This window comes from Vulpes vulpes, chromosome 16, assembly GCF_048418805.1.
Source record: "Vulpes vulpes isolate BD-2025 chromosome 16, VulVul3, whole genome shotgun sequence".
Lineage (NCBI taxonomy): Eukaryota > Metazoa > Chordata > Mammalia > Carnivora > Canidae > Vulpes > Vulpes vulpes.
The window spans coordinates 13,471,814-13,498,056 of record NC_132795.1 but is presented as its reverse complement, the minus strand read 5'-3'; the positions used below and the strand labels follow the sequence as shown (position 1 = coordinate 13,498,056).

At 37.0% G+C, this 26,243-nt stretch overlaps 1 protein-coding gene across 32 annotated transcripts in view; it reads left to right on the top strand.

Moving 5' to 3' along the window:
• MAP2 (microtubule associated protein 2) overlaps positions 1-26,243 on the top strand; it is a 216,828-nt gene that overhangs the window by 90,116 nt on the left and 100,469 nt on the right. For 30 of the 32 annotated variants that reach the window (XM_072741348.1, XM_026002244.2, XM_026002243.2 and 27 more), the window contains one exon: positions 22,248-22,325. The exons of the other annotated variants lie outside the window; for them this stretch is intronic. The gene's annotated coding sequence lies outside the window, so the exon portion shown is untranslated. The remainder of the gene's footprint in view (positions 1-22,247; positions 22,326-26,243) is intronic. 32 annotated transcript variants of the gene reach the window in all.

Here is a 26,243-nt window from a genome sequence, read left to right as displayed (position 1 = left end):
CTCTCTGTTCCTTCTCTGCAGGACTCAACAAATTGGTTGAGCCAGGACTGTGACTATACAACCTTTCCTGCAGGCTAAGGTGATGCTTTCTTTATGTGCACAGATTTGCGCTCAGTATTTTATGACTGAGCCAGCATATTGTTGAGAGGCTGATCACTGAGATGGGTTCAGGTTGAGGTTTCTCTAGCTGACAGCTGTGCACTCTGGCCAATATCTCTGTAAGGAGAGGCTTCTCACCCGTAAATGTCAATAATCCTTACTTCAAAATTGTGAGAAACAAATGTCACGTAGATTATGAAGTATTGAGCAAGATTGTCAGGTACTTAATACGTCTTCATTTTTAAAGGCTTACATTTTGTATCTACAAAGAAAAATTAGATTGTAAAGCAGACTCTACTTAACATTTCTACTACAATTGGGTACTTAGATGTGGTGAATAACAGTGGCTTGGTATTCTTATTTTTATTTCTATTTAGTGATAAACACTAGTTACAGGTAGTCAATCCTTTCCAGTTTTTCCTTGTTTTTCTCTTTAGTCATAATAATGGATTTGGTTTCAGAACATTTTCATGAAGAAGTGTCTCATTCGTTTCTATCTCTCCCATAAGAAAAAATAATTTTCCTTTTAGGCTTAACTTTAACCATGTTTCGTATTTTTGGAAAATGAATTTTTTGCATCCAGACAGAAAAATTACTTATCTTTATAAGATATTTAATAATATTTGCTATTTAAAACATTGCTTTAAAAAAAGGTAAATAGCTGTTCCTTATTTATAAAGACAACTCTTAAGAATTATGTCTGAAATGCGGTAAGCTCGGAAGTCGATATGCTATAAAGGTATGCTCCCTGGAGTTTTTACTTCTTTAATGTTTATTTCCCTTGTGTCGCTAATGACTTACCAAGTGTGTAAATGAGAAGACTGCTGATTGATTCTGGTTTCATCAATAATGATTCTTGAGTCTCTTAAAACAATTCTAGTACGGTCGAATTACATTTGTCTGGCAATGCATTTTTCTGCTATAGAAGACCTGCAGATAAGAAAAGATAATTCAGCATCTTACACTCCTTCGAAGGAGTACTAATATTTTTAAAATAAATTTAAATTATTAAAATTGTAATTTAAATTATTTAAAATAAATCTTAAAGATTTACACTTTGTATCAACAAACTAAAGTTAAATTGTAAAACAGACTACTTGACAGCATTTGAGGAAGGAGGTGGTTTGCTTGTGTGATGTGCATTGACTCTCAACGTTATGATTCAACTTCATAAATTCCTTTTTTCACAGACATGTGATGTGAAAAATCTCCCAAACTAATTTATATGACATCTGACTCAAGCATATAATGTGGCCATTGTTGTTTTTCTAAACAAGTTATTTGGCTTTTAAATTTTATCTAGTTTAAAAAGGACCAGTATGCCTTACCTCCAGTTCAGCTCAAAAGAGGTTCAACTACTTATTTGCTTTTTATATTCCCTCAACATGAAACAAATCCACTCTTGGTTAAAAAGAAAAAAATTGGGGGATCCCTGGGTGGCTCAGCGGTTTGGCGCCTGCCTTTGGCCCACGGCGTGATCCTGGAGTCCCGGGATCTCCCTCTGCCTATGTCCTATGTCTCTGCCTCTGTGTGTGTGTGTGTGTGTGTTTGTGTGTGTGTGTGTGTGTGTCTCATGAATAAATAAATAAAATCTTAAAAAAAAAGTTGGCAGATTTCACTTACCATTGGGATTAAAAATATAATTGACTTTTAAAGCAAATATAAAAGCTTTAATATAACATATTAGGATTTTTTTGCTTAAATACATTTAGATAGAATTAGCAAAGAATGCAAAGAGGCAGTGGGCTACCCAGTAGGTGATGAACTTAGTGTGGCTGACCATTCTTTGCATGCTCTTCTTGAGTCAGACCCAGAGCCGCCATGGCATCCTTTTGCTGTCAGAAGGATTGAGCTTTCTGTAAGCTCACTGGATCAGAATCCCAGTACTTTGAAGAGTTAGTGTAAATAGGAAGATGAAAATGCAGAAGTAGACTCTAAACGTGTATTATTAGTATTGACAATACCTATCAATAAGAGTACACATTCACACTGGGAGTCTCTTCATCAGCTCATTGAACAGGAAGCAGCTCTCCTGAAAGAGACCAAGAAGACTTAGGCCCCCGTAAAAACCTTAGTGGATTTTGAGCACACCAAAACTAGACTAATTCTCCAACAGGGTTTTTGTAAATATGAAGCACTTCCTATGGGGCTTAATGTCACTTCTCAACAATCAATACTGCACATTGGAAATTCTCCACTAAATTTTAAAATGGCTTCATAACTTGCCCTGGAAATAGGAAGCAAACTGGCAAGAGATACCCTGGTGATCATACTTCTCTGGCTGCCGTAAGAGGAAGGCTGAAGATTCAGGCAGACATCCATGTGCAAAAATCAATGGCTTGAACTGAGCCCCTGTACAACAGAAACTGTTTGATCTTAAATATCCCTAAGATTTTTTACAATAAGAGGAAACATCCTTAGGAAAGAGGATCATGGGCTGTGCTAAGCCATTTTTCATTCAACTCCAGCCAGGAGTCAAACTGGCTTCAAGCATAGGCACAGTGATAGTTGGTTGAACAGGGTTGCTTCTCCAAACAGACCTGAGGCCAAGAAGTGTCTGAGAAAAATAAACCCTTTAATTTATTTAAGGTTAAAGTACAATGTGGAAGCTATAGTATGGCATGGCTGTTATTTTTTTTCTACCTTGTATGTTCCCCATGGTGATACTTAAGAAGACCCTAATACTAATGAATAATCAGTGAAGAAAGCTTTATCACCTTCAGTGTGCTTTCAGAGTTATTGTCTCATTTGATGTAGAAACCTGAAAGTGAGGCTTAGCACAATCAATGTCATGTACATGAACAATATCCTCCCTGATGGTGTTCCGTTGACTTTTTGTATCTAGAAGAGAAAAATAGGCTCAGAGACAACATTTAAGGATGTGCATTCAAGTATTTCAGCTCGATGATGGGCAGTTCCTTTTTGCTCTTTCATCCCTGTTTATTAGCCTTTGCTCATCTTTTTGTATGCTCCTTTTTGGGCCAAAATACCACAGTGGATACAGTTTTGCACATTTTTGGCAGAATCTCAATTTTCAGAATCAATGTAATGCTCTATAAGAGGACCCTTCCTTTTAGTAACTGTTCTGATCTTTTCATCAGTAGAACAACCCACAAGTGCTATTCCTGGTTTCAAAGTTGATCTAATAATCTACAAGAGGTGTGTGCTCAGGTGGCAAAGAAACAGATTTGGGAAAGTTTATATAATGCTAAGGTAAAGCCACAGATATCCTGCTTTTGCTGGACAGAGGAATGTGCAATTGCCTGGGGGGACATGTTACACATTCCAGTGAGCTAAGGGTTCCGCCTTGCTGAGCTGTGGCAGGTCCCATGGTCTGTGAGAGGATTTTATTTTGTGTACTGTGCACATTCACTAGTTTGCATTAATATACTTCCGAGATTCACTTGGATCTCTCCAGTTATAAGGAGAGATACCAAAAAGAAGGCTGTGGATCAGGGTAGGGACCAAGAACGATGAACAGATTTTGCTCTTGGAATGACTGCATTTGTTAAATCATAGCTTCAAGTTAGTATGCCCAGTAGATACCAAGGTATTCAGTAAATCTGTGTCCAGTGCCCTTGAAACAAAAATGCTGTACAAATCCCTGTCTTAATCTGCCCTAATCCAGATGAGCTAATTTGGTAGTTTGGCCCCTGCATTAACTAAAATGACTGTCACACAGGGAGTTCACTGTCCTATCTACATAATCGTAGATGGTAGCAAAAAGGATTTTGCTCCGGGTCTCAAGAATCTTATCAATATTCATTTTAGTGATACGTTTGTTCTCTGGTATGAACATCAGCAGTTAAAATATAATTAGAACTAAGCAAAAAAAAAAAAAAAAAAAAAGGCCGGGGGGGGGGAGATCTTAGTGAGACGATCTTGGTTTCTCTTGGAAGCTTTTGGTAAGGATTTCCATAAAGTTGTCATTGGTATTTTGCTGGAGTATCTTACAATGGCAGTCTGCATTACGGAGAGCAGTTGGGATTTTTCCATATTATGCAGACAGGCCAATAGCCCTATACATATGAGTCTTGTTTGTGAGGAGAACACTGCTAGGTTCTCTTATTGGTTAAGTAAAAATAACAAATAATTATCCTTCTGTAAAAGAAAATACTGATAATTATAATTTGCCAGGCATGTTGTATAAGGGGACAGGAAAGACAAAGTGTTGGTGTCGGCAAATCCCAAAACAATACCCTGCAGACGGAAATAAACTCCCACATCTAACGGCCTTCCCACAGAAATCCTAAAAACTTCAGGAGCTGAACAAGGCTATATAGTTATGATATGTTAGGCATAATCAGAGAGATGGAGATTTTAAACTTAGTCCAGGATTTCCCACCTTATTTTAGTTAGTATAGCGGAAATATACTGAGAGAAAGGTTGAGAGAGAGAATGCAGAAATGAATAAATAAGCTCTGAAAGGAAAATATTTAGATAGAAGTCACTGGACTGTTGTAAGAAACGATTTTAAAAACTCAAGATTCTTCTGGCTCTATTCATTAGTAGTCTCCATGAGACTCAAGTCAATATCCTAGGAAGTTCTGTATGACTTTTAGATAGTACTTATGGAAATACATTTATTCAAAATGGGCTTTTTTGCATTTGACATGTACAAGATAGCTTCATTATGTGACAATAATTGGTTTAGGAAAAGGTCATTTAACATGAATCTTCCTAAACACAGATCAAATTTCATTAAAAACAGTGAGAAAAAAGTGTGAGGCATTCATTAGTTTGAAAAAATACAATTAGACATTATGAAATAAGTTTATTAGAACTCTGAGAGAAATGTTTACATTATAATTTCACCTATATGCTGATTCTAAGAAAAGGCTAGTGTTACCCAAAGGGATAGATGGATGTTCGAGTGTATGCTCATTTTATAAATGATCAGTTTGTTAGTGATCTATATTTACGTTATGAGGAGAGGACCTAGTAGAAAAGAAATTTTCCAAATTTATAAAATGGTCTCCCTCACTTAAAAATCATACATCAAGGCTTTTCTTTAAGAAATCTTCCATTTACTCGACATTGAGGACCATTAATAGTCTTTTTGATTTCTGGCTCTTTCAGGAAATTACCTGAAGACTGCTTCTAAATAAAAGTCCATGAGTAAAAATACCCACCCAGAGTGGGTGGGTATGACTACACGTGTTTTGTTTTCAGGCATGGTAAAGAAAGGGACAGGTTGTTCCTCTTGCTACTAATATGTGAAAAAAGAAATAAAGAAATTGGTGGTAAAGTTCTAGCAGATTTACTTTGTGGAACCAATTTATTCAGAAGCCAGTTAATTAGCACCTCTCTCTATTAAGTTGGGCATATAGAGAAAGTTTGGAAAAATCTATACAAATTCTTCCCTTTGTTTTGATGATACCATTTTGAGTGTAATAAATAATTGTGACATTTAATAGTTGAAATCATGTATGTAAGTCACATGCTTTTGCATCTATGAGGCTGGCTTTCTTTTTAGGAGCTAAGTAACTGCATAATTAAATTGTCATTTAAAGAAACAACAACGGCAGAATGTCAAATGCTAACTCTAGTGACACAGATCTCATATTTATATTTTAAGAGGACTCCCCAGTAAACTTATAGTATTAATGATACTAAATATATCATTTGCTATTGTGTTCCTATGAAACTCCAGCAGAAATATTTATTAACTTTAAATGTATTTTTAAATGGTTTTATTTTTAATGATAAAAACACCTAATAAGCATCTGCCTGTTAGTGTAATAAAATAATGGCAAACTCATTCAGTCACCAAAACTTCCTATATTGTACTGGACATAGTCAATGTACATTTCCAAGTCAGAAGGTATTCTACTTTCAAAAAGAGATGAGAACTATATAAACATGGGATATAATTTATCACTTAAAACATTTTCAAAAGTTGAGGAATGTTCTGAGTGTTTAATTTTTTCCCTTCTACTAAATTAAGAGCTATATACTTACAGGGAGAAACAACTATTCCCTTGACGAAGATGAATTAGTGAAGAGAGCATATAAAACTTGATCCCAGGGTCAGTCCATACAAAACACATTTTGAAATATAATACAGTCTTCCCGTACCCCCTTCAGGGGTCTTCAGTGTAATAATGCTGTGTGGCTGCTTTACCCCTGTGAGAGTGCTCCATCGCTCGACCCTGACCAGTCTGGTTCCTTTTACTCCAGAATCCTCATCGTGAAAGTTCCAAGCTAAAAGCTTATTGCTTAAACCTGCTCATACTTCTAGGTCCCATCTTCCTATTCCCCTTGCTATCCATACTCCTCTAACATGTCCATGCCACTTACTGCCTCATTTCTTATCTGTCCTATTGTCTTCTGAGCATTTTGCTAGATTTTTTTCTTTCACCCTTCTATTTACTGAAAACATTTTTGAGAGACCTCCTGTGCTAACCTTTAAAAAATCAAATGGTTGCCTCCCAACCCTTAGACTGAATGAATGACCTCTCTGATACAGCAATGATGCTGTGAAAAAGAAAATGGACAACCTGATTTCCACCTAGTCTTGCCTCCCACCACTGACTGTGAGCCCTCAGACAAGTTATAAACTAAGAGAAGACTATCAAAGATTAAATACTGTGCACCTGCACAAAAGATATTATTTATAGGCCACCTGTCTCTCCTTGAAATCTTTCTCATTAGAGTCTGCAATACTGACTTGTTTCTTCATTATTATCTTCTCTAAAGTTTCTTCATCCTGCCACCCTACCGTTGGTTATCCCAAGACTGTTGGTCTATCCCAAGACACTTGTTCTACATACATTTGATCAGCTTGTCCATTTCAATTCAAGATTAATCTTCCTAAAACTCAATTGATTTATAAAATCTAAACTACCAAAAATCTCCAAGAAATCCCTGTTACTGGAGAATAAATATACGTTCCCCCAACTAAGATTCCAAGCTCTCCATCATATGGCCCCAACATACATTTCCAATTCCCCCCAAATCCCTCTTTACCAACCACTTGTAATTATCATTGCCCACATCTTCTCCTGCTTCTATTCTTTTGCTTCTACTATTGTCTGTTTCTTCTTCTTTCCTTCATCCTTGCTTGCCCAAATCATATGTAACTATAAAGTTCTTCTGAAATATCATGCTGCCCTGAATAATTAAAATTCAACATAATCTTTCCTTTGACTCCGTATAGTGCCCGATTTGTACTTTTCATCCAGACTCTTACCCTTTGCTTTGTATTATAGTTAATTATCATCCCAGATAGGATTATATAAGCTCCTTGAAATCAGGGAGGGTGTTTCATGCAGCTCTTTTAACAGAGTCTATGTAGACAAGGTATAATTTAGTGTTTAATGTATAGTAACCAATGAAGAAATACTCAGAATGAATATTCAGAATACTTTGCTTCACTATAGGAAGATTTCCTACTGCTTGGGCTTAAATCTCTTGGAAAACTTAAACTTCTAAAAAAAAAGTTAATGCTTACTGAATTATTTTAATTTTAATATTAAAACCATGAATTAGCATAGCCACTGGGTCATTGATAATGTTTAGTAACAGCTGTACTGATATACACTTCATATACAAAAATTCAGCCTTCAAATTGGACAATTCAGTGATTTTTAGTATATTCAGTTATGCAAACATCTCCACTACCAACTTTAGTACATTTTCAAAGACACTTCATGCCTATTAGCAGTCACTCTCCATTTCTACCTCATTTACACTCTAGGCAACTGTTAATGTAGTTTCTGTCTCTGATTTGCCCTTTCGTCTGGACATTTCATGTAAATGAAGTAATACAACTTGTGGTCTTTTGAGAAGGCTTTTTTATATAATGTATATATATAATTTATATTTTATGTATATATTATATATAACTATATATTATGTATATAATATTTATAACATTTCAAGGGTTCATTTTGTAGCAAGAATCAGCTCTTTGTTGTTATTTATGACCAAGTAATATTCCACTAATGAATATGCTACATTTTTTAATCCATTCATCAGTTCATGGACATTTGGATGGTTGAGTCACTGATTTTTAAAATTGAAAATGAACTCTGTGATTATTTACTTAAATGCCCTCCTTTTGTACATGTGAAACTGAAGCCAAAAGAGGTACTCCTAGGCTTTTAGCTAGACAGCTATTGGGTTTCTGATTATTTTGGATACTAGGTCAATACCAACATGATATAAGCATTTTTTAAATTCATTCTTCCATATGGTTAACAAATAGCTATAGAACACCATGTCCTTATTGTCTGGTACCAAAAACAGTTATGGTCTTTGTCCTTATGAAACTTAGAGTTTAGTGGGGAATAGCCTTAAAACAATCATATAAGTAAGTGCAACATTGGAACTACAGTAAGTGCTATGAAGGAGAGATTCATGAACTGACTTTGTCAGGGAGGATAATTTTGCTATGCTCTATGATTAGGTAATAACTCAGTAGGCAAAGAGGGTGGAAAAGAGCATTTCAGGGGGAGCAAAAGCACATGAAAAGGCCCTGTAATGACAGGAGCATGGTATAGAAGGAGGAATGCCAGGAGGCTAGGATAACAGAAGAGGAAGGTAAGGGGGCATATAGTATAGAATGAGGCTGAAGAGAGAAATAAGTCCTGGTGAGGAGGCAAAGTATTCCAGGACAAAGTAATAATTTTAATCATTTTCCTAAGAGCATTGGACCATTGAAGTATTTTCATTCCAAAACAATATAAGCAAAAAGAAAATGTACATTGCCTTCCATCCTTCTCCCAGGGCTGATATGCATTTAAAAAGGTAAAACTTGCTGGATAATACATATCTGTTTTACCAAAGCTTGTGGTAGAATTTGTGGCATTTAAAGTTTGTTTTTACTGAATTCCTTGTTATCCACAGTAGAAACTTGTGTTATTTTAACAGAATAAACAGCCTCCTTATTAGAATTCTCCAATTCAGTTTTGTAAAGAGCTATTCTTTCCAAACCTCCTACAGAATAAGCAATCAAAGCTACTTGAGAATAAATAGATATAGAAAGGTCACATTTTTTTCATTGCACAATAATCATGTTTTAGACCTGTAAGATCTAAAGAGTACAGAAATAGTCTCTAAACTGCAAATGGTTAATATCTCATTCTTTAGCCCAACTTCTTTTAAACTGAGGTCTGTTGGCTCCCAGGCAGTATATGAATGGGATACAGGAAGCTTTTGTATAAATAAAGGTCATGCCTACATGGGCGTAGATCCAAAGCTTTCATTAAATTTTATATAAAGTCTATCACACACAAAAAGCTAAAAACCAGATTTTTTTTAAGAGAAACAACCCACAAATTACTAAGAAAAATATTTGTGATTATTTTATATCATTAATTGAACTTTAAGCCTATACAATTAAAAACAACAAAAACTGATAACATTTAAACCAATAGCTGTTACTAAGCTAATATCTGAGAACAACATCCACTTTAAAAAAAAAAAAATTCAAGCAGCCCAGGTGGCTCAGCGGTTTAGCACCGCCTTCAGCCCAGGGTGTGATCCTGGAGACCCGAGATTGAGTCCCACATCGGGCTCCCTGCACGGAGCCTGCTTCTCCCTCTGCCTGTGTCTCTGCCTCTCTCTCTCTCTGTGTCTCTCATAAATAAATAAAATATTTTAAAAAATTCACTGTGACTGCAGTCAAAAAAATCATGATTGTGCTAATAATTATATATAGTTATATATTATATAGCAGTTATTTCTCAAATTGAGGTCCCTAGATCACCCTCTTAGAGATCATATTGAGTACTTCTGGGGATACAGATCCCTGTACCCACTCCAGATCCCTGGGATCAGAATCCTTGGAATGAAACCCAGGACTCTGAATTTGTAAGGAGGATTCCTGGTGAATGTGATGTCTGACCATGTTGAAAGTGGTATAAAACATGATAAATAGCAACACTCTCTGTTGTTTTGACAAACCAGTCCTACCCAATTCATTGAATCATATCATAATACAAATACCATGTATCAGTGAATATACATCAGACCCTGGACAAGAAGCTTTCCTTAACCTATCCCTAGTCTTTAAAATCATTCTGGGGAAAGTAAATATTATTATTTACAATTTGTAGATGAAGAAATTATGGCTGATGAAATTAAGTAACTTGATACTTAGAGGTCTGGCTGGCTCTAAAGCCTTTTTCTCCACTCTGTAAGCAGCCTCTTGCAGTAACCATTATACCAGTGACCCACTGCAAGAAGTATCCAGAAAAGCAGAAAGTGAATGGAGTCATGTATGAGTTTAACAGCCCAGTCATTATCCACTGAAATCCACAGTCATCAACGAAATTACAGATTTATAATGAACAAAGTATAGCACATGAGCCTCTCTTGCTAAGCACAACTGTCTGACACATTTCTAAAAGGAGCTTCCAGATGTAACACTTTACAGGCAGGAATAGTGTGAATATGAGAAAATTGCTTCCAGTTGTTACAATTTAATAAGCAGAAAATATAAAGAAAAGCCAAATATTCTATCATGTAAAGTGACCGTAAAATCTACTAGTATGTGTCCCTATCAAAGAAGAAAGGGAAAAAAAATTCTGTGTAACTGGGTAAAGGAGCTGGAAGATAGTCTGTTAGGCTTCCTTAAAATATGAGCTTTTTTTTTTTTTTAAAGGTTTTGTTTGTCTGTTTATTTATTTATTTATTTGAGAGGGAGACCAAGAATGAGCAGCTGGGAGGGGCAGAAGGAGAAGGAGCAGCAGACTCCCCACTGAGCAGGGGCCCAGATGCCTGGCTCCATCCCAGGACCCTGATATCATGACCTGAGCCAAAGGCAAATGCTTACCTGACTGAGCCACCCAGGTGCTCCTAAAATATAAGCTTTTATAAGATTTTTGCCTGTGAGAGATGGCTCTGTGATATGTGTGTGCTTTATCAATTATGCTTCATCTCATTCAGCACCTTTATTAGGCACTAACAGTGAAATTATTCAATTAAAAAAACTGAGAGTCATGTCTATTTTATAAGCATTTTCTCTTTGCCCAAATCATAAATAATCAATTCTTACAATTTCAAGAATGACAAAAAACAAATTAGTTATCGTTTAAAAATATGCTCGCATTTCAGAGATGACATCCTCAGATTAAGAAATTTAATTTAGTAAGAGACCTTATTACAATACCAATGATTTCTTTTAAAATATCTTCAAAGATCGTTTCTTTTTGAGGAAAAGGATTTTAATTGTTGAATTGTTTAAGAGAAATGGCTGTTGGCCTGTATAATACTCCTAACCAAGTCTCTGGGAAACTGGAAACCAGACATTGCCCCTGGATCTGTTGTGACAGACTCAGGTCACCTGTCACATATTATGGCAAAAAGGCTGTTCCTTGTGGTCATTGTTGGACACTGTGCGATTCGATGGGCAACTATAGGAAATAGTTTGTTAGATGATTGAGAGAACTATGAAATGACCTTTCTGTTTACACTGAAACTTCAGAGACTCTTATTGGTGGTACCACACACTAATAGGACACCCATGGTCTTGGTGAGAAACGAATAGTAGATGTCTTCAGTGATAGTGTATGTGATGTAGGAAAGACGTGAGGGTTTGAAGCCGATGGCCAAGAAAGAGTTCTTGAGATGTCTTTGGTGCTAACAGGTGGTTTTATTAAAGCATAGGGAAGGACCCCTGGGCAGAAAGAGCTACATCAGGATCCTGAGGAGTGGCCCATTATATACTCTCAATTTGGGGATGGGGGCGGCAGGGAGAGCATAAGTCTCCAAGGAACTTTGGAAGCAAGGTTTCCAGGACCTTGTGGAGGCTAGCTATTGTTGGGAAAAGGTCATTTATTTCTGTCTAATAAACCCTTCAGAAGTCCATCGGTGGGTCATGTGCTTGCGGGATGATTGCCATCGTGTATCTTGGGAGACGGGAGAGATAAAGGAAATTCCTAAAGGAATTTGTATGTATTAAGATAGACTTACAGGATCCTGAGGGATCAGCCTATGATTGCCTTTTGCCCTTAGCAAAGTATTTAACATCCAGGCAGCTGAGTTCCTAGAGGAAATGTCACTCTGCCTGTTTCAAGGGCTTGCCAATGGGCTGTAGGTAGTAAGGGAACTTAATAATTTTTTCTGGGCAGCCCAAGTGGCTCAGTGGCTTAGCACTGCCTTAGCCCAGGGCGTGATCCTGGAGACCTGAGATCCAGTCCCACATCAAGCTCCCTGCATGGAGCCTGCTTCTCCCTCTGCCTGTGTCTCTGCCTCTCTGTGTCTCTCCTGAATAAATAAATAAATAAATAAATAAATAAATAAATAAATAAATAAAATCTCTAAAAATAAATAAATAATTTTTTCTTCTGCTTTTGTTTCCCACATCACATGGACCCCTTTAATGCACAAAAACTTCATCTTAGGACAAATTTCAGGGGGAATCTTATTTAAGGACAGAGAAACTTAAGATGTACTTCTGAGACATTAAGGTCTTTATCTTTTGGTCAAGCAGTGGTATTAGATGTGTTTTCTTCCAAACAATTTAAGGGAAATCTGAGTTCCAGATTTTAGTGTTATTTTAAAGTTATATCAGGATCTAATGTGTCCTCACCCTTTCATGTCTATGCTCTACTGTAATGGCTTTCAGTGAATTTCTGGAAGCAATTGATAAGATTACCTTCTATTAAACTAGGGTTTAATTCCCCCTGTGGTCACCAGAGCTCCAAAGAACCAGTAAGAGTAGCTGAGGAGGTTGAAGCCGACTTTCTGTGCAGAGAGAAAACAGACCCAATCCACACTAACTAGAGAGAGACACCCAGAGCATGAGGCAGAGAGGAAGTCACAAATGGCTTCCAGCCTTTTTTTAAACTGTTTCCCCCCCTCTTCTGTAGCTGCATGAGTTTTCTTTAAGTTGAATGACTTTCAGTTTGGCATGACATTAAAAAATAGGAGGGATGTGGGATGGAGAAAGTGAAATTACAAATAAATTAAACAAAACAAAACCACTCTGCCATAGGATCCCTAGTCTTTGGAGAAACTACTTCTGAAATCCTTCTTGTGGAAGCCCCTGTGAAAGGTAAAGTAAGGCAGGTTTCCAGATGTGGGGTTTGGTGGGGGGGGGCGGGCACACTCACAGAGCAGGTGGCTGACCTTCACAGGGAAGATTTTACAGAGATGGGAGCAGTCAGTGGGAGTCGGGCAGGGTCCTGTATGTGCAGTGAGATGACTCAGAGTTTTCTGCCACCATTGTTGGAAGCACAATTTTAAAAGATAGTACATTTTTAAACTCGCAATAATTTTGTTTAAAGACTATTGACTCTTCCTTGGCTAGAGCCAGTAGCTCTAAAAACCATCCTCAGAGTGAGAGAGTGAAATGCTATCTCTGAAGCAAACTTGTGTGCCTGCAAATACCAAAAGTGGCTGATGTCTTCCCGGGAGAGCCAGGAGAACCCTAGCAAGGGAGGCAGCCGCCCTCACATTTCCTTTGGAACAACAGTAATTAAAGCAGCTGGAATATTTGCAACCTCATTGGTTCACTTGCTGGGTTTTTTTTTTTAAAAAAGCTTAGACTTTAATCTTATTTTCATATGTTTTTATATAAATCAGACCCATGTGGCTTGATTGTAAATGTTAAGTGGCTACTGGGAGCTTTCAGGAGCCCGCAGCTCTCGGGGTTCTTTGGAATCTGGCTATACACCCACAATCTCTGTCTCCCTGTGCCCCTCCTGTGCTGATTTCTGTATGCCTCCTCCCTCCATTCCAGCTGCCCTTCTTCTCAGTGGTGTCTATTTACTTAAATCTGAGCCAATTAAATAAATCATAATAATAGAACACCCTTCTGAAAAGAGCACAAAGGACAGGAATTGCATGGCCACTGACAGAATAATAGAGGAGGGGGAAACACATTTTCAAGAGCTCCCCAGCAGACTATCTGCCTCAGCTCTATTTATAGTGAGGCAAGCTCTTTTGTTACCAGCATCTCTGTGCAAAGCCCTCCCCTTTTGTTGGGTGAAATCTTAATGATATATCCTTGTGTGTTTTGATATTTCTAAGATTACTGATGGGAGAATTATTGTATGGTGAATACATGAATATTGGTACAGAATTTCCAGAACACCTGGGAGTGCTAATATGGTGGATTCAGGTATATTTTAAAGGGAGCTTTTATTTTGATGTATTTTTTTCACCCAGTAAGTAATATTCTTACTCAGTTAAGAAATCTTCACTTTTTAAAGTGGGTCGTTATTGGAAATTTCTTTAGGAATAATATGTTGGCCCCCACTGTTAAGAAAATAGGGAGGAAAGAAGTTATTTCAAATTAGCATTATAGAACAGGGAGGGATGGGTGCCAACTTAGTACCCACTATGCTAATTAAGTTATCACACATCGCCTCTCAAAGGATATACAGCAAAAGATGAAGGACCTGAATTAGCGGGAGATCACCCTTAATTGTCAATGCTTCCCCAAGACTTCAGTGAGTTGGTGAAATCCCTCTGCTTCTAGAGCTTTTCAGACTTTGGGCTAAAAGTAGATTTACCAGAATTTCATCTTTCCTGGCAGATAACTACAGCACAGAGTGTATTTTCCTCTTGCTGGTGGAGCCCTCTTTCCTAAATGCATGCCTTTTCAAATTCTCCAGCACTCAGGATGTTGCCCTCAGAGAGTGCAGAAGCGCAGGCAAAGAGCATCATCACTCAGCTGAATTCTGACTTTTTTAGACCACAGCTGGAATTTGCATGCTCACAATGGTCTCAGAAATAGCCCGGTGCTCTGTCATCCTGGGTTCAACCAAATGCCTCCTCTGCTTCCCCAGTGAAATCTCTCTGTGCCCCTGCAGGTTGGCAGATGGCTCCCAGCAGGTGACCTTGGGGCTATTAGTAAATGAGATGCTTTCTTTCCCTGGCACAATCCTTCTCAAAGACACTCTCTGTCCTAAGAACTTACAAAAGGCATTGGGCTGCTAAGCAAAGCTAGAGAAAAGAGTTGAAGCTAGGCAACCACGTATTGACATGAACTCCGGTCAAGTTAATACATCGTCTCTTCACAAGAAATACCATTTGAAGACTGATCATGAGACCTCACAATTTTCCACAATTTTCAAAGCACTTTCTCAGGTGATTTTAACTTTGCAGCAACGTTATATGGGAAATCTCATTAATAATTTCCATTGTATTGATGATAAAACAAAGGATCCAAAAACTTAGAAAGTCTGCCCAGGCTTCCACAGCTAATAGGAGATGGGTCAGTGTTCCAATACAGTATCCATATCCAAAGTTTATACAATTTTTTATTTTAAAAATTAACTTGGGATGCCTGGATGGCTCATCAGTTGGGCATCTGCCTTCAGCTCAGGGCGTGATCTCGAGTCTGGGGATCAAGTCCCGCATAGGGCTCCATGCAAGGAGCCCGCTTCTCCCTCTGCTTGTGTCTCTGCCTCTCTCCCTGTGTCTCTCATGAATAAATAAATAAAATCTTTAAAAAAATAAAAATAAAAACCTAACTTAATCAGATTCTAGTCAGAATGGTTAGGAAAATAAACTGTTATCATTCTTATATTTATTCATTCATTTAACCTTTACTAATCACCCACTTTCAAATCAGGGAAACAGTAAGCCAGGTAGAAAAGGAGATTTCATTGCTTGGAACAAAGGAGTTCATATACACAAAATTAAAGGATCAACATGCTTTTCTATTTTTTTGCAGTACATCCCTCAATTTTTCATCCATTTGTTGAATAGTTATTGAACAAGTACTTGCTACCAGACAGGGAATGTGGTAGTAAATATAGAAGAAAATGCCCCCTGATCTTCTAGAGCTTACAGATTCCTTTGAGTGGGATGGGATGAAACAAATAAATGACACACAGTGCTGCTGATGGTGTAGAGAAATAGACTGTGGTAGGAGTGTAAATTGCTAATATTCTTGAGACAATTTGATAATATGGTAGCCTTATTTGAAGTGCATTGTATATTCTTATATGGCTTAATATTTTTTGTTCTTCATTTGTATTCATTTTGAATATCAGAATACTGTGAAAAAAGAAATTCATATATTTGATAGAAACCAATGGCTTCTAGGATTTAAATAAAGCAGAAAAAGAATGAGTGTATGAATTTGTTTTAATTCCAGTAAGTTTTGTTAACAACCCAAGGTAATTCATATGAATGCCAAATAGATGATAAAAACAAGACCCATACACCTGGAAGTGGTTGGGGAGACTTCTAGAGAGACCGGTGCTCCATTTTAAGAAGTTGACAAACCTAGAGGAAGGACAGGAAGGAGGGGGGGTGAGCAGGGAGGGAAGGGGAAAATAAAGAGAAAGAAGAGGACTTTATAGAAGAAATAAGAAAAATATGAAACTGGAATGAAAAGGGCAGTTAACAGTCTATAAAAGAACTGGAGACTTTGTGATGGTAGAAAATTGGGGATGAAGTTGAACCAGTTGAGCATAGTCACAGTGTAGAAGCCCTAGAGGCTGGGCCTAGAAATTTGGTTTTTATCATGTTGACGAAAGAGCTTTGGACAAGAGAGTGAAATCACTAAGAAGAATCTTGGCGAGGCTAAGTTTTGTGGCAGCCTGCTATCTCCTCTGTGGCCCTCCCCAGTTCTTTTTCCTTATACCACATGAACCTGCAAATCTGCACTAACTTTTCTATCATTTTAAAAATGGTTAGTGTTTGCATGACAATTAGAAACAAATGAACAGATGGCTTTCTCTCAAGCAAAGAAGTGTTAGTTCTTCAGATGTGTTCTGGTTCTGAGCAGAAAACAGCGGTGTAGTATATAAATAAGTGAAAACACTGGTTCACAGGCCCCGTTGCCACCCAAGGTTCTCTATATTGCAGTGCCTCTTGTATTTTATTTATAAAATAAAATACTTATTTATATTCAGTCAGAGTCAGCATATGTTAACAATTTAGTAGAATAAGTTTCTCGCTGCTATCACTGAGCATTTCTTTTCAACCTTTTTCAACCAAGAAGGAATCTAAACTCGACCCTAAAGTAGCTACTGGAGATTTCATCATGCATCTTTCACTCTTGCGATGGAGATATTTACCACTCATCAGATCTCCATGCATTTATTTATTTTTTTAAAGTAATGTTTATGTCCAACATGGGGCTCGAACTCACAACCCCAAGATTAAGAGTTGCATTGCTCTACTGTCTGAGCCAGTCAGGGGCCCCACCAGAGCTCCATTTATCCTCCATGTTTCTCAACCATAGTGGTTAGTTTAGTCCGGTGAATGGTAAGAGGAGGTAATGTGTGTCACTTCTGTGTTAAAGCATTTAAGTGCTGGCATGCAATCCGCTCATGTCTTCCTCCCTGCTGCCATAATCTTGGAGGCCATGAGTTGAGCCACAAAAAGACTGTGCTCAGATCATGGGAGAGAGCTGGCCCGGAGCATTATCCTACTCACATCAGGATTTGTATGAGCAGGATATAAACCTTTACTGTGCAAAGTCCCTGAGACTTAAGCTTGACTTTTCTGACTAATCCATTCCTTTATCCTTCACCCATTTGTATCCTATTTTTATGGCCTCAAATCATGTTGAGGTGCTTTGGACAGGACTAGCTAATTTCTACTAAGCCGGCTTAACCCAGTCTGCCCAGTCCTCAGCAATAGCCTAGAGTATCAGGTTTGGGAATCAAAGGAGAAAATTTTACTGCCTACCTTACCTGGATTCTCTGGTTAACTGGAGAATGTATGTTTTGATTAGGGCTTTTGTTAACTGTCCTTAATTCATACATTTTGAAGTATGTTTCCTTTGCAAGAAACACAATGTTCTCCAAAAAGAAATTTGACAAAAGCCCCAAGAAAGGAAGATCTTTCTCTGATCTGTCCAAGTATCACTGACTTTGGTTCAACGTCAATATTGGCTACTTATAAATAAGGTGTAATAATGGTCTTTTAAATGTATTAGGGAATAGAAATGGTTTGGTAGACAGACTAAATGATTTTATTTTAGCAGCTGCTCTCCTGTTTAAAGACTGCCTGAATAATGGATCTTTTCCCAGCAGTATTGGCAATTCTGAATGTCCTCAATGGTTGAAATCTTGTTATCCTGCACAAGTGCACTGAATTACATAAACTGTTCAAAATCACACAGAGCAGATTGATCAAGGAGGTGGAAAACAATGTTACTATTGTTTATTTGAGAGCTGAGTAGGCTAATGATAGCCAGTGAGGTCAAGGTTAGTGCTATTCAGGATTCCAGCAACTTAAGCATCTCGATGTTTCACTTATCTGATAAAGTTTATCAAAACATGAAAAATAACCAAGGGAAACTTACACTGGAATATATTCCAAAGGTTAATGAATAGTATATCCTGGTCTAACAATCCAGGGAAGGTATTTATCTTGACTTTGTTGTTTAATGAAACATGGATTCTTACATCATTTGTGAAAACCACACCTTGGCAATAATTTCTTCCTGAGATTCTAAGTCTATATGAACTTATCATTCTAACTTCAGTGCCAGGAGTGTCACATAACTTGCACAGAAGTATGCCAACAGCCAGACATGTATTATATTTAGACCAAGTGCATAGTATGCACATCTATTTACCTAAGTAATCAACTGATAAAAGCTAATTTTGTCTATTGCTGAACAAGTGTCTATCTGGGGTTCCTCATTAAATGATTTCCTCAATTTATTTTAGGATACCGGCTGTACACACTATTCTCTGTCAAGGTAGGCGAGGGCAGCCCGGGTGGCTCAGCGGTTTAGCGCCACCTTCAGCCCAGGGCATGATCCTGGAGACCCGAGATCGAGTCCCATGTCAGGCTCCCTGCGTGGAGCCTGCTTCTCCCTCTGCTTGTGTCTCTGTGCCTCTCTCTCTCCCTCCCTGTCTCTCTCTGTCTCTCATGAATGGATAAATAAAATCTTTAAAAAAAAAAGTATAGGCTAGTCCTTAAATACAGTTTTTAACTAAATTAACTTTGTCAGGTATTGCCAGCCGTGATTTCACACCCAACTCTCTAAGAGGTTCTGGAAGGTGGCATGAGCAAACCTGATAGAAATAATGGACTAGAGAACAGAGACAGAACTGTAGTTGAGTACATTTCCATTTGGTCACAAGGCTGAATATACTGAATAAAATATGTGTATAGTAGGTCTTTCTAGTAAACTGAAAGTTGCCATTGGTGAAATACCACTTCTCGAGGAGTCCCTAAGTCTTTATGCTTGAAATTGTCTTTAGCCAGAGTTGAAGACCTAACATCAGTTCTCAGGGTCTATAAAGAGTTAGTATAGGAGTGTCTGAGTGGCTCCATCAGTTAAGCATCCCAATCTTGATTTCAGCTTACGTCATGACCTCAGGGTTATGGGATCAAGCCTTGTATTGGCCTGAAGCTCCTGGTGGAGTCTCCACCTCCACTGCCCCTCCCCCACCTCTCACACACCTGTGCTTGAGCTCATTCTCTCTCTTTCATAAATAAATAAGTAAATAAATAAAATCTTTTAAAAAAAAGAGTTGGTATATGGTTGAGAGGCTTGTCCACTTTCTAGCTATGTGATGCTAGAAAGGGCACTTAAAGTCTGTTGGCCTCAGCTTTCTCCTGTTTAAGTGGGGATAACTGTTACCTGTCTTAGAGGGTGATAGTGAGGAATAAGGGAATGAATCTGTGTGAAGTACTTGGACCACTGTCTGGTATGTAATAAATGCTGCATCACTGTTTGCTAATATTATCTTAGGAATATTGCAGCTGCTCTATATAAGGTATCAAACACTAAGACTGTGTCAAATAATATTCTTAACAAAAACTGTGTTAAAGTAATTTAATGTTTTTGATATGGTGTAAAAATGATCACTTCTAGCTGCAGTATGTTCATTTAAAATGACTATCCAATTTTATGTGCCTCATGGAATAGGCCATAAGTTGCTTTTAAAAGATAAATCCCAGATGGCATTTATCTCTTTCTCATAAAATAAAGTCTAGAAAAAAGCATAGCCATTTTAATTTTATAACAAACAAAAAAATGCAAAAGTCAGGATGATGGGTAAATGGGGCATTATTTTTATGACTAAAATTTTTATGACTGAGTAACCTCCATTTTCTCGTAATCATCTCATTCTTTGGCCAATAATTTCCCAATTCTGTTGGAATGAAATTAGCTTTTAAGTGTTCACGGCTGGATTTTCACTTTCATTGACATTTAACTATTGAGTTAATATTTGGAAAGACTATAAAAGACAGGATATTAGTTTTTTAATATTGCTTTTAGTATTGCTCAAATGATGAACGTATTCCTTGATAACAGGTGGGCACAAATGTTTTTTGTAAAGGGCCAAATAGTAAACGTTTGGGTCATATATAAATACATGAAAGGCTGTACAGCGTCTGTCACAGCTCTTCGACCGTGGCATTGAAGCCTGGAAGCAGGCATGGACAACAAAGAAATGAATGAACGTGGCTGTGTGCCAATATGCTGTATTTAGAAAAATAAGCAGCAGGCCCGATCTAATCCATGGACCACAGTTTGCTGACACTTGTTCTATGGAATTGTTTCTTGCTTTTAAAATTTTTGACTAGGGTAAAAAAATGCGTGCATACATGTATAATGTGTACTTGCATGCTTAGGCACGTACAGGGACATGTCCTTCAAAATCATGAAGATGAAGTATAAAGCATCCATATTAAGGAATTAAAGAAAATAGGGCATTTAAAGAGACGAAGTATAATGTTTTATTCAGCATCCATTGATTAAATGCCCAAGGACTCTCTATCTGAACAAGGTGCAGAGCTGCTCTACCATTCTATTTTTGGTCTAAAATCAACCTACAATGTTTAATATGCTTTTAATCAAATCTACCCTTAAAAATTCTTGAAGTAGCTTTAAGTTATTGTATATAGAACTCTGTATGATAATGTTATATATATTCCAAATTTGAGAACCACTGAGCCTAACGAAAGTGGAAAAAAAAAAGCTGTGTTCAGATGTGTGGGCAGTGCAAACTTTTTTTCCTAAAATAACCATCAAATATGTGAGGGATTGGAGAATTCTATTATGTTCCTTCCCGCCTGCAGAATCTTATTTTTTTTTTAATGTTAAGCCTTTCTGACTTAAATATGTATTACCAGACTTGTTTGCTGTTGTGTGTTCTATGTGAATGCTCACAGATTAAGTGAATTTGTTACATGTCAAGACACTTAGTACAGGACCTGGCCCAGGCAATGTTTGTTGCACTTGAATCAAACCCTGTCTGCTCATGTCCCTACACATGTTGTTCTTTAAAGGGTAATAAAGAAGAAATGAGCCAACTTATTGTCTTTCCCCATTTACGTTTCCTACTGAGTCTTGAAGAAAAGTAAATAGCTATCACATTTTGAGTCTTAGGTCCCTTTACGTGTAGAGTGACATCTTCTTTGAGGAGATGTGATGGAGTCCATCCACTCTATCAGTGTGAAATCACACAGGCCCTGGTGATAACGCATAGAAATGCATAGATTTAGATACCTGTCGTAAGAAAGCAAGATTTCAAAATGGGCCTCAGCTCTGCCCTTGCATGTGAGGACAAATCACTTATGTGTTGAAGATGATTACACCTGAATAGCTGAAGAGGTACAAAGCAAACCTAGTGCCTTCTAGTAAGTGGGTTTATTTCTAGATACCACTTCAGTCAGAAGTATTCTGTATTGTTCTAGTGAAATTTCTAAGCAGGACGACTAATCAGGAATGACTTTTAGAATTCTGAATGTCAAAGTAAGTTTAGTACTGTATAGGGAAATTTTAATTAGTTGTTAAAAAATTCCTCTCCATCCTGTGCTGGAGGAAATCAGTCCAACTGGGCTAGAGGCCCAGTCCTTTAAAGATATAATTAACAATTTACCAGGATGAATATATTCTCTTGTGAGAGAATACAATTGCCTGCTATTTATTAGCTGAAAACAATTTAAACAATTTAAAATTTTATTTTTCTTCGGATATAATACTAATGAAGCTTCGCTAGAGTGAAGCCAAAAAGTGAGAAAAAGCATACAACTGTTAACATTTTCATTTCTCTATCCCAAACACCTGAAAAAGCACTTAAATAGTTGTAAATGCTCAATATCTGACTACAAAGAACCATCATGAAATTCATCTCATAGCCTCATAGTTACCCAGTAGAAAAAGAGAAAGCCATGAGTTGAATTTGGTATTGATCTACATGATGTAATAGATTTATATAAATCACAGATTAAATGATTAATCTCCTAAATTCTTTTTTTTTTTACAGAAAGAAGCCAGAATATATTATTAACCCTTTGAGAATACAACATAACGAATTTTACCATTTTACTACTTCCTTGAGTAGGTAAGACTGTGTCTTTTCTACAAGAAGAGAGTTATCCACAGTTGTGAAAACTCTCTGTTGATCACATTTTTAAAAAATCTTTATGAAATAAATATCAATTTGTTTTAATGAAGGAGAATATATGTGAATTCCACAGCTAATAGATTTGGGAATATTAAATAGCACTTCATAATATTTTGAATGATTTAATAGGAAAAGAATGAAAAAGATCTTTTCAAGAGAACTGAAAACTATGAAATGAGAACCGAACTAAGCCTGTTTCTCCTGCTATGGGTACAAAAACCAGTAGTATTTTCTAAACACTTATTCCGTGCCAGATGTGACTTGCATGACTTACTTTACATAACCAACCCCTGTATTCCTTACAAGAACTGTGTGAGTAGAGACAGGGATCATCCCCATTATACAGATTAAGGGTTTGAGGCAGAGAGAAAGGAGGCAAGTTGATGTAAGGAGTTCACCCAAGGTTTCATACATTGGCCTGAGAGCAGCAGTCACTGGAAGAACACCAGCCCCACCTATTATTATGAGAATAACTTCATGTTGTGGTAGAAATGCCTAGCCACCAGATTCTCCTATGTTTTGAATTGGTTCTATCCAAATTTCTGGAAGAAGAAAAAAAAATAATGCATTTACCAAAAGAGTTGTGGCAGGCAACATTTATTTTATGTTTGTACTTGTTACTTTACAATTGTTGCATGAGTAAATAAAAGAATATATATATAATTTTATTTTATTTTACATCCTTCTTTAAACTCAAAATTCCTATGTTAAAACAATAATATGACAGGAAGAATACAAATGAATGACTTTTTATTCTGTGAAATGAAGAATATATTTTAATTCTTTTTATTAGAAGAACTGAATATCCGATCTTAAAATGGCCACAGCAATATATGCTTTACTATTTTCATTATTTCTTCATCACTTTATTTTTAAGCTAGAAACTTTATAAAATTTTCAAATAAAAATATAGAATTATAATAAATATCTAAGCATCAGCCACATGGATTGAACAAGTACTAATATTAAACTTTGCTCAGATCTTTTCTGATGAATTAAATCATCACAGAGAGAACAAAAGCTCATCTTGTTCCTTTTCCTTTCTTTCTGAAAGGTGTCACAATCCTGAAGATGGTATAACCTTCCTATGGGTATACTAATACTTTAATGATGTGTGGGAAACAGTATGCCATATAGTTATTTACATTTTAAAATTTTACATAAATGGTACCATGCAGTAGGCATTCTTTTGTCTTCACTCAACATTATATTTAGAGATTCAGCCATATTTATACATGAAGTTGTGGTTGACTCATTTAATCATGAAGTTGACTCATTGTAATATTTCAATCATCTGGTGCTTAGTATTATTAATTACTTCTTCCAAATAACTTTTAACATTTTGAAGATTTAATGCTAAAATGATTTAACCATGGCTTTCCAGGCATTTTCTTTTCTTTTTTTTTTTTTAATTAATTTTTATTGGTGTTCAATTTACCAACATACAGAAAAACACCCAGTGCTCATCCCGTCAAGTGTCCACCTCAGTGCCCGTCACCCATTCCCCTCCAACACCCGCCCTCCTCCCCTTCCACCACCCCTAGTTCGTTTCCCCAAGTTAGGAGTCTTTATGTTCTGTCTCCCTTCCTGATATTTCCCAACATTTCTTCTCTTTCCAGGCATTTTCATTTGTGAATAAAAAATCCAAAGTTCTTAAATGTGATACTGTGCCAATTCTGTTTATGTTTTAGTTTTTTCCTATTAGAAAAATATTTCTTTTACTAGCTATAAGGATCTTGCTAACTATGGGACTCATTTTTTTTTAACTGCTTTTGCCATAATACAATAATTGGAATCTGCTTTATTTACCCATGGATGAAATACTCACTATTCCCAAATGCAATGTAAATATTGCCTTCGAAATTTGAAAGATACTTAAAAACACTCTCATTTGGCCCAGTTAATTGTTCATATTTCCATCAAAAATCATGAGGGAAACTTAAAAAAAAAAAAGGATTTTCCCTAATTTTCTCTAACATAATAGTTAATTCTAGCATTTTTTTTAAGGTAAAGGAAATGCCAATATGCATTAGTAAGATTTTTAGACATAGAATCTTTCATAACTTCTTTTCTTAAGGGAGTAGATGACTACTCTGGCTCTGTTAGGGAAGAAAGTCAAGATAAACTAACCTTTGCTGGGCATATTTGAGTAAACGCAAGACTATGTAAGCCTCCTAGGTCAGAATTGCAGTGCAAATTTGCAGACGGTAAAATCGAGGTCTATATATGTCAGGCAACTTAATTAAGACCATATCGTGATTGCAGAGCTAGATTCAAACTCATTTCTCTCTGATTCCAAAACTATACTGTCTACCAGAAAAATAATTGAGAAAACCTACCTACCCCTATTTGACACAGAAATAACTGTTTGTTTTATTGCGCTAATATTTACTGGGATCCTTTTATGTGACTTGAAGGGACTGACCATAGAAAAGCAAGGAAGAGAGACACCTGGGAGCTGAGATAAGCACCTGACTCTTGATTTCAGTTCGGGTCGGGATCTCAGAGTTGTGAGATCAAGCCTGGTGTTGAGCTCTGAGTTCAGCAGGGAGTCTGTTTGAGATTCCCTTTCTCTGTCTTCCCCCGTCCCTCCCCATTCTCTCTCCCCTCTCTCAAATAAAAAAATAAATTAATTAAAAAGTTAAAAGAGGAAGGGGCACTTGGGTGGCTCAGTCAGTTAAGCTTCTGCCTTTGTCTCAGGTCATGATCCCAGGGTCCTGGGATGAACCCCGAGTTCAGTGGAGAGCCTGCTTCTCCTTCTGCCCCTCCCGTTGCTCATGCTTGCTCTCTCTCATTTGTTCTCTCTCATTCTTTCTCTCTCTCAAGTAAATTAAGAAATAAAGAAGGAAGGAAGGAAGGAAGGAAGGAAGGAAGGAAGGAAGGAAGGAAAAGGAAGGAAGGAAGAGAAAGAAGAAAGAAAGAAAGAAAGAAAGAAAGAAAGAAAGAAAGAAAGAGCAAAGAAGACACACTATCTACCCAGAGAGAAAAATCAGGCTATTTGAAAATGGCAAAGATTCCTTTAGTAATACCATGAAAGTGACTATTTAATTAGATATTTCTATTTTGCTATGTTATCTTAACATTGTTTACCAGGTAATTACCTTTCTGGTCACCTAACCATGCCAATTAGATTAAATTGAATGGGATAATAGGAGTAAAAATGCTTTGTAAACAACATAATCTTTATAATTATTTGCTGTTATTACTAATTATTCTATAAATTTAGAATTGAGTATTTCAAACCTAATACATGTAATTCTAAATGTAGAACTTGTTAGGTGTTCCTGAAGTGTAAAAGTCTTACAACTTCATGTAATAGCAGCTCTTTGACATAAAAGCCCCATGTAAACATTACAGTGAAGTGAACAACTCCCATAGTTGGTTTATTTTCAGCCTCTACTACCTATTAGAGGTATGTTTTTTCACCCCCTTAAGCCTTATAGCAGATAAGAACAGTATCAGGCTGGTGCCTGTCCAGAATGTGATCATTTCTCATTATCTCTACTTGTGTCATTGGAGTCCACTCTCATCTTAACTGTGCAGTAGCCTCCTGTGCTCAATCTTGCTCTCCTATAGTCTATTATTCACATATGCAATCTTTATAAATCTTAATCAATTGATATGACTCTTTTGTTCAAAATCCACCAATGACTGCCCATAATATTCAGAATAAAACCCACACTCCTACTGTGGCCAGTGAGGTGTTATATACAAGCTGGAATCTTCTACCTCCCTGACATCATCTCAACATCCTTTCCCCCTACTGAGGACAGAGACTGTGTGAAATTCTGAGCTATGTCTAGAACACTGTCTCCATCTTGGTGGACCCTCACTTGCTAAATGACTGAATAGATA